This window comes from Ixodes scapularis, unplaced genomic scaffold (genome assembly GCF_016920785.2).
Source record: "Ixodes scapularis isolate PalLabHiFi unplaced genomic scaffold, ASM1692078v2 PGA_scaffold4__175_contigs__length_147842914, whole genome shotgun sequence".
NCBI classification, from domain to species: domain Eukaryota; kingdom Metazoa; phylum Arthropoda; class Arachnida; order Ixodida; family Ixodidae; genus Ixodes; species Ixodes scapularis.
This window is the reverse complement of record NW_024609879.1, coordinates 114,754,001-114,765,206: the sequence shown is the minus strand read 5'-3', so window position 1 is coordinate 114,765,206 and position 11,206 is coordinate 114,754,001.

The following is an 11,206-nucleotide window of genomic DNA, read 5'->3' as shown; positions in this document are numbered from 1 at the left end:
ACAATGCAACAAAAAAATGAAAAAAGAAGCAAAAAAAGGCGCATCATGATTGGATATATTTCAAAACGCAAAGTGCTCTCTGCCTTTCTTCACTGTTTCTCTTTCTCTCTCTTTGCCTCTCCCTCTTTCTCTCTCGTGTTGAAATCACTCTCTCTCTGTCGACACTGCTCGAATAAGGCCCCACCCCACCGCTCGGAGTAGAATAATCAAAGATGTGGACAGCCTTTTCTACTTTTGTGAAACGTCATCACACTAAAATGGCGCCAAAGCCGACGCAAAACCTCCTATAAAAAAAAAAAAAAGAAAAAAAAATAGAATAATTTTTTTTTTTTAGTTAGGTTAATTTTATTGAAATCACTGTAGCTAAAAAATAGCGATTATTTACCAATAGATTATTTTTAACGCTGCCGACTGATTGATCATTCCGCTCGATCGCTGAAAACACACGGAAGAATGCGGTAAATCTAACAGTTGAATTCACAAATTCTTATTGATGCGAACCCTGCCACACATACCATATAAAAGGTTTAGTAGGCTACGTTGTTGGGCTAGCTGGTTCATCTTAGTCAAACATATAAAATAGCGCAAAAAAGACAAGGACAAGAAGTATACAGGACAAGCGCTATACAGGATATAGCGCTTGTCCTGTATACTTCTTGTCCTTGTCTTATTTTGCGCTATTTGATATGTTTAACCATATGAAAAGCATCTTCATTTTTTCAGTTAACCAGAAAAGCTGCGTTTACTTCTCCATTCGCGTTCTCATATGCTTGCAATAGGGCATTACGCAACTCGCACACGCAGTGGAAGGTGAAAGGAAACTTCAACGCTCTGATCTGCTCACAAGAGCGTCGCTTATTGCTACTCTTCAGCTTGATATGTCTTCATATTTTTTTTTTCTTTTTAGTTTTACATTAAAAATTCACATAAACACAAAATTAAGGGTGATTGCGCGGGCGAGTTGGTGAGCGATCACACTGAAAAACCCATAGGAAGCATCATATTGCATTTTAAATCACCATAGCGAAACCGGTGTGATTTAAATCACAATTTCAATAGCCTTGATCGTTATTCTGCACCCTGCCTTTTACACCTGGGCTTCTAAACTCATCAAACACAAAGTTGGGGCCGAAGTTGACGGAGCGCACCACCCACTGAGCACAAGACGTCTCGTAGCCGGCTTGAAACGGCTCGACTAATTGCTATAGACGTCTTGGGCTACACAGGATATCTTGACGTAGACGTCTAAAAGACATCCCAAAGAGACGACTCACGTCTTGGACGTCTTGTATATCTTCTCTAAGATGTCTCAAAGGCAAATCCAAAACTGCGTTTTCTTTTTTTTTTTTTTTTTTTTTTTGGGGGGGGGGGGGGGGCGGGAAACTTTGCAAGGATACTATTCTCCCATTCTTTCTTCTGCACCGGGGGTCCACACATGTCAAATTGCCTTCCGAGAAGGGGGAAAGGGGGATTGACTTTGTTTGGGGGGGGGGGGGGGGGGGGCGCCCGCCCCGGTCGCCCCTCCCTTGGATCTGCCCCTGAGATGTCTAGGAGACGCCTTGCAAGACTTCCTATAGTGTGTAGCCCAAAACAGAGGGAGCGTTACGGAGTCCACAGGGCGGCTACATTTCATTTCATTTCATTTACTGAACCCTTAAATGCCCACAGGAGGCTTTACATAAGGGGGGGGGGGGGGGGGGGCATATTTAAACACTCAAAATAACACAAACAGGAAAAAAGGCTAGAATGTTTGTGAACGCGTACAAACAGGACGCTAGGTGGTGACGAGAGAGGAAATTGCACATCTGAAGTTATTGCATTCTGCGATGCTCACAATAGGTTCCGGGAGGTTGTTCCAATCGGTAATGGCAAATTGCAAGGGAGAAAATTTGAATAAGTTAGTCCTAGGCGTAGACAGTTGAATTTTGAATGGATGGTCAGTGCGGGGGGACATGTGGACGGCAGGTGGGCAGTATTCATCTTTTTTTTACAGGAAAATTGTAATATAGTTTGTGCAGGTGGGTAAGACGCGATACTTTTCTCCTGTGTTTTAAAAGAGGGAGGTTTAATTTTGCTTTCATTGCGGTAACACGTGTAGGCTGATAATTGTGGAGATTGAAACGTGGAGCCCGGTTTTGAACAGCTTACAATTTTTCTTCTAGACACAACTGATATGGGGGTTCCAGACAATGAATGCATACTCGAGTTGAGGTCGGATGAGATAATTATATGCGATGAGTTTTGTTTCTTGCGTGGCCTTATAGAGATGGCGCTTTAAAAATCCCAAGCTTCTCTTTGCTTTCGCAGATAGGTAGTTTGAGGCTCCCATGATAAGTTATGGTTAAAGTTGATGCAAAGATACTTGTAGGATGTTACGGCTTCAATTGGTATGGTAGAAAGCGAATAATCAATCTGAGTAATGTTCTTTTTTTGTAGTGAAGTTAAAAAATTTTGTTTTGTCAACATTGATCTCCATTTGCCATTCTGGACACCACGCTTGGATTTGTGACAAGTCATTTTGCAAAAGGGTACAGTCGGTTACATTCATTATTTTTTTATAAATCACGCAGTCGTCCGCATATAATCTGATAGTGGAATTGAGAAGATCCGGCACGTCATTTATGTAAATTAGGAACAACAATGGACAAGACAACTCAAGGCGTCCTAGGCTATCACGTCTCACCAAGACATATACAAGACCTCTTGCTTGACAAGACGTCTTGTCTTGTCAAGACGTCTTGTCTTGACAAGACGTCTTTAGACGTCTAACAGACGACTTCGTGTTCAGTGGGCCAATTGGCCTATCACGACGATGACTTCGCGTTATTTTCGCCGACGTCCAATCAGCGCGCTCCGCGAAATTTCGGCTCCAACTTTGTGTTTGAGGAGTTTGGGGACCCCGGAGTGAACACGAGGCCCAACCGGACACTGATGCAGCACTCGCATTCAATCTATCTGCGCTGGAGAAAGAGGAGGATGTACATAGGCAAGCCTCGGTTATTGAAGGTGGTACTGGTTTGGTACGGTGACCTCCTCTTCTCGATAAGTAATTTGACCCCCGAATCAGTAAGGGGCAACGCTACTTACGTGCCAGCGCAAACGTGCTGCCGCCTTCGGTCACACCCGGATCCCAGAAAGTTTGACGAGGTGCACCAACGAGCGAAGAAAGCCTTTCTTCCCGACGGACCGTCGAAGGGACCTCCGTCGGATGCAAACGAAACGCCGTACGAGGCCGAATGCAGCCAAGCGTCGAACAGCGAGACATTCGACGACGCACGCGGGCGTCGCGATATGCCGGAACTTGCCGACTCACGTCACGGTCCGGCGGGCCGTTGGCCAACAATACTTTCGGACCCGGCGGCTCCGTTGCGCAAACACCGTGTAGCATGCAGCTCAGCGAGCAGCTATCGAGCTCCTGCGCACCGGGATGCTGCTCTACGAGATTTCAAAGCGGCCGGCCTATATGCAGAGTGTAGTGTCACACTGCGGGGCCACAGATGTACGATAAGATTTGAATCAGAAGGCAGTTTATGTTTATGAAATATACCTTCTCTGAATCGTTTGGCATCTGAACATTTGAAAAGTGTAGGCCCAGGATCTCATGTTAGACATCTAGAAGGTGTTTTTTTTTTTTTTTTTTAAGTTTTACAGATTTTAAAAAAGAAAAGAAAAAAATTAAGGAAAAGGTAGATACAGTAATGTGGTGTGTGCGGGTGAGTTCTAAATCCTGGTAATTATATAATGTTTTATTTACCACCAGCCTTGCACCTGTTGCGCGAGTGGCTCGTGTCCAACCAATGCGGCAATGAGAATAGCCGAACTCTAACAATGCCAGGAGCTCACCACGCATTTTCTACCTTGCCCACCCTAGCGCCTGGATATATGATTAACGTTGGCGGCATAGGATAAGCACCAGGTCATGTGGCCGCTCGTTCTGGCTGTGACCTGAAAAAATGAACGATGCCCATATGTCTCGAATTCATTTGCCGACTGCTATTGCTTAGAAAGAAAAACGAAGGCAAGTTTATTCGGTTATTAACGTTAGGGATCGATTCTGAGTTGTATTATAGTGAAAGGAGAAAAATCGTTTCATGACCACTTTAAACAAATCTGAGCTTCAAACAGGGGTCTCCAAACTCCGACCCGCGGGCCAGGTCCGGCCTGCGTCTGTCTGCGGTCCTCCCTCTTAATGACGTCCGGCCCGCTGCTCGTTTCCACCGATGCTAACGGCGCAAAAATAAGCGCGCCTGAAGTAATGGCGCCGCCACGCCAGCAAACTTATCGCATCCGTTCTGATTTTTATATAGCTAACAGCACTGTGCGCAGTGGCGCCACTAAAAGGGGGGGGGGGGGGGCAGGGACTCCACTGGTAGTGTGTCATATTCGCCTCGAGATTCGATCGGCAGGGCTCGTGTGGTGAAAAGCGGGACTGCGCTTTATTTTACACTTATTTGGAAGTTGGACCAAAACGAATGCTGCGTACACGAGGCCGAAGTCATGGGAGGCGTCAATGCAGCGCTCGCTCACTAAAATCAACTGCCAAGAGCTCGTGCTCTGCACCCTTGGCCGTGCTCTGTGCCGTTAGCGTGGATGCTTTGTCTCCACCCGCATTGCGGACAGAGGGAATCACAGAGAATCATGGATAAACAAGACCCCGTTTCCCATAAGTTCAAACTGGGCCTCGAGGCGAATCAACATAGTACATATATTGCACGTTGTCATCACCAGCATTACCATTCTTAGCCGCCTGTTTCATGTCTGTTAAAATTCCTTTGAGTCCTCATGTGTACATCCTTAGTGTCCTGAGTCAGAACTCTTGCATAGTGTCATCACCAGTTCTATTTTCGTTTTGCCCTGTGTGAATATGCTGAACTTCCTCTGCACTTTTATTTATTCTCGGTGAGTTTTCTGGTTTACAATTATTGTATTATGTAATAACAATTTCAAAATAAAATGTATTCAATAAACAACTTATTTATTTTCCGACCCTCGAGACTGTGACAGATACCAAATCGGGCCGCTGAGCCGAAGAGTTCGGAGATCCATGGGCTAAAAGAATACTCTGTATACTATCGCCCTATCAGAAGTTCATGAGTGGTATTGCAAAACTTCCTGGGTGTCAATGTCATAATTTTTTTATTTTTCCGTGTCGCCTGCCGCAGGGCATCTGTTTTTCTCAGACAATGTGAGGTTTTGACAGATATGGGCTTAGTGTGTGTCAGACACTTTGGAATTTAGCCAGACAATTTGGATGTTTTACAGGCAGTTTCGAGATGACTTCTGAACAACTTCAAGTTTTCGTAGAAAAAAATGTATGTTTTCTGGCAGGCAATTTTTAATACTTTACTAGAAATATTTGTTGGTCCATATTGACAGACAAGTTATAATTTATGAGTGATTATTTTCAATTTTTTTTTGCGATAGACATTTGGAAGTTTATGGCAGACACGTTCGAGTTTTTGTCGGAAAAATAAATAGTCTTTTGTCAGACAATTTAGAGTGTTCGCCAGGCAATTTGGAGATGTCTCAGTCATGCTTGGTAGAAGAGCGTGTTGGTTTAGGTCATGGATGAAGAAAGAATAAACAATTAAAGCAGGGACAACACTACCACATCTTTCAGCTAGCAACAGACGAGTAAACTTTCAACAGCGAGCAGCCGACTATACCCAGTAGGAGTAGGGGAGAGAAGTGGAGAGAAGGAAAGATAAAACACGCGAAGTGCAAGTCAGGGTGGTAGGGTTATCTCAGATTTTAAAAATTCAACCTCAGTTTTCGTCAGCAGGAGGGAAGGGTTTTGTCAGGGTGGTAGGGTTATCTGAGATAACCCTACCACCCTGACTTGCACTTCGCGTGTTTTATCTTTCCTTCTCTCCACTTCTCTCCCCTACTCCTACTGGGTATAGTCGGCTGCTCGCTGTTGAAAGTTTACTCGTCTGTTGCTAGTTGAAAGATGTGGTAGTGTTGTCCCTGTTTTAATTGTTTATTCTTTCTTCATCCATGTCTCAGTCAGTTTGAAGTTTTCTCCACTACTTGAATTTTTCGCCATACAATTTAGGGTTCTTCTAATTCAGTTTACAGATTTTGCCAAGCAATGCGAAATATTTTATGTGAAATTTGCATTGACCACCATACATGTCTGTGGTTTTGCCGAACAGATCAGATTTTGCCAGTGAACAGTTTTTTTTACCAGTCTGGAAATTTCATTAGATAATTTGAAGCTTTCAGCAGATAATATAAAGTTTTCGTCACATAATTGGGGGGTTTGCAAACTAATTTGGAATTTCCGCCAAGTTATTTTAAGTTTTAACCAAATGGAGGTTTTGAGAGACAATTTCGAAATTGCGCTAGACAGCTTGAAGGCTTCTCGAAACACTTTGAAGTAAGCACAGAACATTTTGGAAGTTTTGCCCTAACAATTCTTAAATATTGAATAACCAATTTAATGTTTCTCGAGTTATTGCCAGAAAAGATTGTTTTTGCAAGGCCATTTTTCTGTTTCCACACAATGCGCCGTTAGGCAAGGACAGAGTAAGTGAGACATCACGAAGCGCTTCGTGTTGTCTCAGTTACTCTGTCCTTGTCTTGCGGCGCATTGTGTGAAAAGAAGTCATGTACCAACTGGCCCATCTGTCACTATTAATCCATTTTTCTGCTTTGCCAGACAATATGAAGTGATTGTCGATAAGTCGGAGATTGCGCCAGATAATTCGGAGATATCGTTAGTCAATTTAAAGTATTCTCCATATATAATTTTCAGTTTTCAGCAAACCTTCTTTCATATTGGCCAGACAATTTGAGGTAATTTCCAGATAATTCGAAGATATCGCCGCTTAATTTGGAGATATCGCCAGGTAATTCGAAAATATCACCAGAAATTTAAAGTCTGGCCTGACGATTTTCAGTTTTCGCCAGGCCATTTTCTCAATTTGCCAGACAATTTGGAGCAATTGCCAGATAACTGGGAAATATTGCAAGACAATTTAAAGGTTTTGCCAGACAATTTGAAGTTTTCGCTTGGTCAATGTGCAGTTTTAGTCAGATATTGACGTTTGTGTCAGCCAGTTTGCAGATGAAATACTCAGATCAAATACAGCCAGGGCAACAACCGGGACTCACAGTCAGGTGAATTGAAAATTCCAACGCTTCCTGAGTATGATTGGGTTCTAAGACAGTTCGTACCGCATTGTGCTGAAATATTGCGACCCTCCAACAACTGGCTACGTAAAAAAAAAAAAAAAAATAGATAGACTTTTTGTTTTGCTATTTGAGGTGAGGGTGCGGCAATATGAGTGGAACCAGCTGTCAAGCGGCACAGGAATGATCATCCGGTGGTTTTCCCAATGAAAATTAGTGTGAATCGTTCTTTTATTGATTTGTTCACATCCGGTGTGAAAATATTACCTCGCGAGTGAGCTTCCGTTTTTCCTTTAAAAAAGTGCGCATTTCCACGGCAGTGTCCTCAAGTGGCAACTCGGAAGTGGCTTGCTCCGGATCGGCTCATGCTGATGCTGCGGCAGGAGGCTTGATATCGCCCGGCTTCTTTGCAAGAGTCTGCAACTGTGTTTTGAAAAAGAAAAAAAAAACAGATATAGGTTTTAAATGCGTAGCATTTATAGGGTCAGCTCTTAGCTCCTGTGTACGCGCCTGGGATCTAGCCTCGATTACGTCACTTGAGACTGACGCTTCGTGACCGCGACCTGATTTCACGCGATCGCGCACTTTGTTTTCTGATGGTTACATGACGTCACACTACTCTGACGTCACGTGGTACTATGGCGTCACTGACGCTATGACGCCACGTGGTACTATGGCGTCACTGATGCTATGACGTCATGGTATCACGTGACTTCCTGTATACTATATTAAGAAGGTGGCGACAAACCGAGGTTTGGGGTTACATTTGCTGGGCTATTTGAGCGCCGAAACTGGCGCAGCACGTCATTCTCAGGATAGGGGGACAAAGGTACATCTACTTGGGTTTGCGGCTCGCCGTAGAGAAATGTAGACATGAACTGTGTGAGACAGTCGACATGGCACGGACACGACATCGACTTTTTTTTCTGCACATAAGTTATTCATAAGGTATTGGTGACGAGCGTCAAAATTTACTGCCTGAGGTGAAGTTGAAGCTCTATATAATTAATTTTCGCCACACGAGTAGTTTATGCCAAACTCTTCAATTTCAGAAAAGGAAAACGAAAAAACAACAAAAAACAGCCGTTGATTTTTTTTTTTTTTTTCGTGCTAACTGTGTCACAAAACAGATATATATCTTGCCTCGAGTAATTCTGACTCGCGCTGCTGAAGGAGCGACCGCGACGCTCGAAGGTCCAGTCGCAATGCAACATTCTCCCGTATCAGGGTGTCCTGAAAATCCTGCAAGCATCATTACACACTATTCAAGCCCTGAGCAAAATACATTACTCACGCGCGAAGCGCTGTTTCGCATAGTTTTGCACGGTAAACCGGAAGTAGATAGCACCTGTCTGCTTTTTCCCGCTAAATTTAGCGAATAAACTGAAGGGATGTGTAAGTCACGTGGCGTCAATTTTCCCCGCTAAATCTAGCGGGGAAACTGAATTTGAGTATAGGCCACGTGGCATCATGTCATGTCACGTCAAGTTCCCCGCTAAATTTAGCGGGGAAACTGGATTTGTATATAGGTCACGTGACAAAGTCATCTGACGTCATTTTTCCCGCTAAATCTAGCGGGGAAACTGAATTGGTGTTGAGGTCGCATGACGTCAACTTTCCTGCTGAATCTAGCGAGAAAACTGAAGTCATGTGACGTCACAGGCCACGGCTTCACAAAATAAGACTTCACAAAATGCGGAGGAACTAGCCAAAGAACGGTTCACGTTAAAACATACTGATGCTACCTGGTGAAGGAGGGGTGCAAAATGTTCTGAGTGCATTGCTTGCACTTAGCAGATTAACCAAATAATTCGAAATTTCAATGTTTGCTTTTGTATTGTCTACAATTTAAAATTAACCATTAAAGATTTCATTAAAAAGCTCAAATATTTGTACAGAAGTCGAGCAACACTGTTCGTAAATCGAGCTTTGGCGACTTTTGCCAAAAGATCGAGGGTTCGCCAAATCCTGATCGAACCTCGGGCTCGACAGAAGTTCGCGAAATCCATAAATTTTGGTGTGGAACATTTGCGGGCGGATGTTTCGTTTCACAGCCAGCACAACTGCCCCGGCGTGTCGTCACAAACATTAATTGGTGGAAACAAACTCAAGTACCGCACGCCGTTTACCTGACAACGCGGTAATCGTCCTGCTAAAATAAATTTCAAAATATTTTTGACGGTTTTCGTTTGCTTTACCTGGCGCCGTGAGTCCACCTCGCTCGATGTCGATGGGTCGTCCCTGCGTTCGACGAGGAGTCGCGTCTGAAGCAACTCGTCGTGAAGCCGATCAACCGTCACTCGCAGGATGTCCACCTGACTCTTGTACTGAACCCAGTAGAGTGCGCCCAATCAAGATTGGCACTTTCAGCGCAAGTATGTCAATACAGTTGACGCTAACTAAATGATTTAGAATTTATTAGCGTTAAATATCAAGTGTAATCTTCGCAAAAACAAAAATCCAGAAAAGTAGGCTTCTCCGTGCGATTACTAATAGCGCAGTGAAGTATCCTTAAACGGGCTGGCGGACGCACGGTTGCGATTTTTGAGCGTTTGAGTGCGTTTGACTGCGTTGCGTCGAGTACCGAAAGCGAGTCACCGGAAGATCTGTGCTTCGTATGAAGCGTGGAAACCAATTGAAGTAGTAGCTTGGCGAGCGACATAAGCACGGATGTCGTGGTTCCTCGCAGCCGCAACGCAGTCAAACGCATTCAAACGCGCTCAAACGCAACTGTGCGTAGGGGCCTCTACCGTATTTACTTGAGTAACAAATATACTGCTACTTATGAACGATGCCCTTGCATCTAACCTTCAACGCAACACACATACAGCCAATCATCGTGTTCTGCAAAAAAAAAAAAAAAAGAAGAAATTAACGCACCGAATAACAAAGCCGAGAACACGATTCTCCGTATAAATGCGATATGCGCAGATAGCATTTCCGTGTGAAGACGTTACCTGTGCCACGTAAATCGCTTTTATTATTCTGTTAATCGCGGGGATTGGCTACTTACGTGTTCCGAGCTAAAGCAGACCCGCAGGCTGTGTTCATAAACGGTGCGTCTATTACGCGAGTAATGTTGGAAATTAGGAAAACGCATGCATTGTTATTTCCTTCGAGATAAAGTTTGATATGAAGAGATTTAAGATAGAATACGCAAGAGGGGAAGGCTTCACACTTTCCAGCATTACGGAAGTGCATTACGGAATGACTTTATGGAAATGTGATACGGAAATGGTGACTTCGGCGGGCAAGTAATCGCTCGCCAAATTAAGCGTGACTGTGATCACGTGACACTAGCCACGCCAGGTCAGGTCACATGACACTGTCATGTAACACCAGGATGTCACAGTGGCGTCATGGTTTGACGTGACACTCCTTCACGTGACACCACATGATAATACTGTGACGTCACGTGATCCCTAGTGGCACCAAACGCGAGACCGTCGTACGCATTCTGCGTACAGCTATTATGCTAGGTATAATAAAAATGCTGCGCAACGTTTCTTTTTCCTATTTTGAGATATTTGATTAATGGGATTTAAAAATAGCATGCGTGTATTCTAAAACTCTACTGAAATTCATCGCGACACTTTTGAAAAAGAATGGTCGCACATTTAATTATGTTTTAGTTGAGTACATGAGAAAGGCGTTGCTAGTCCCAGCTCTGTTATTAAACATGAAGCATGATAAACAACGCGCGGCAGAATACCGATCATCTAGCCGTCAAGTTCGCAGACTACTACCCGCAGCTATAACGACTTTCTGTCGGTTTTTCTACTTCCTACAAAGGGAATTTTAAAAATTACAGCAAACTTTTTTTTTAAAGTAACCTTTACTTTTCTTAAAAGTGCAGATTTGGTATATTAAATAAATTAACAAATAAATCGTAATAGGTGATTATTTTTATTCTATGCGTCGAAATTTCAAAAAAACATTTTTTTTTTGTAGTGACCGAGATTTGATATGAATCTGAGGGCAAGAGCGTCAGCCTTTGCCATATGCTGTGCTCCGTACGGTATCACGTAAACCTCACCTTTTCAAGCTCTCTGCAAACTTTGTTGTGGTCTTC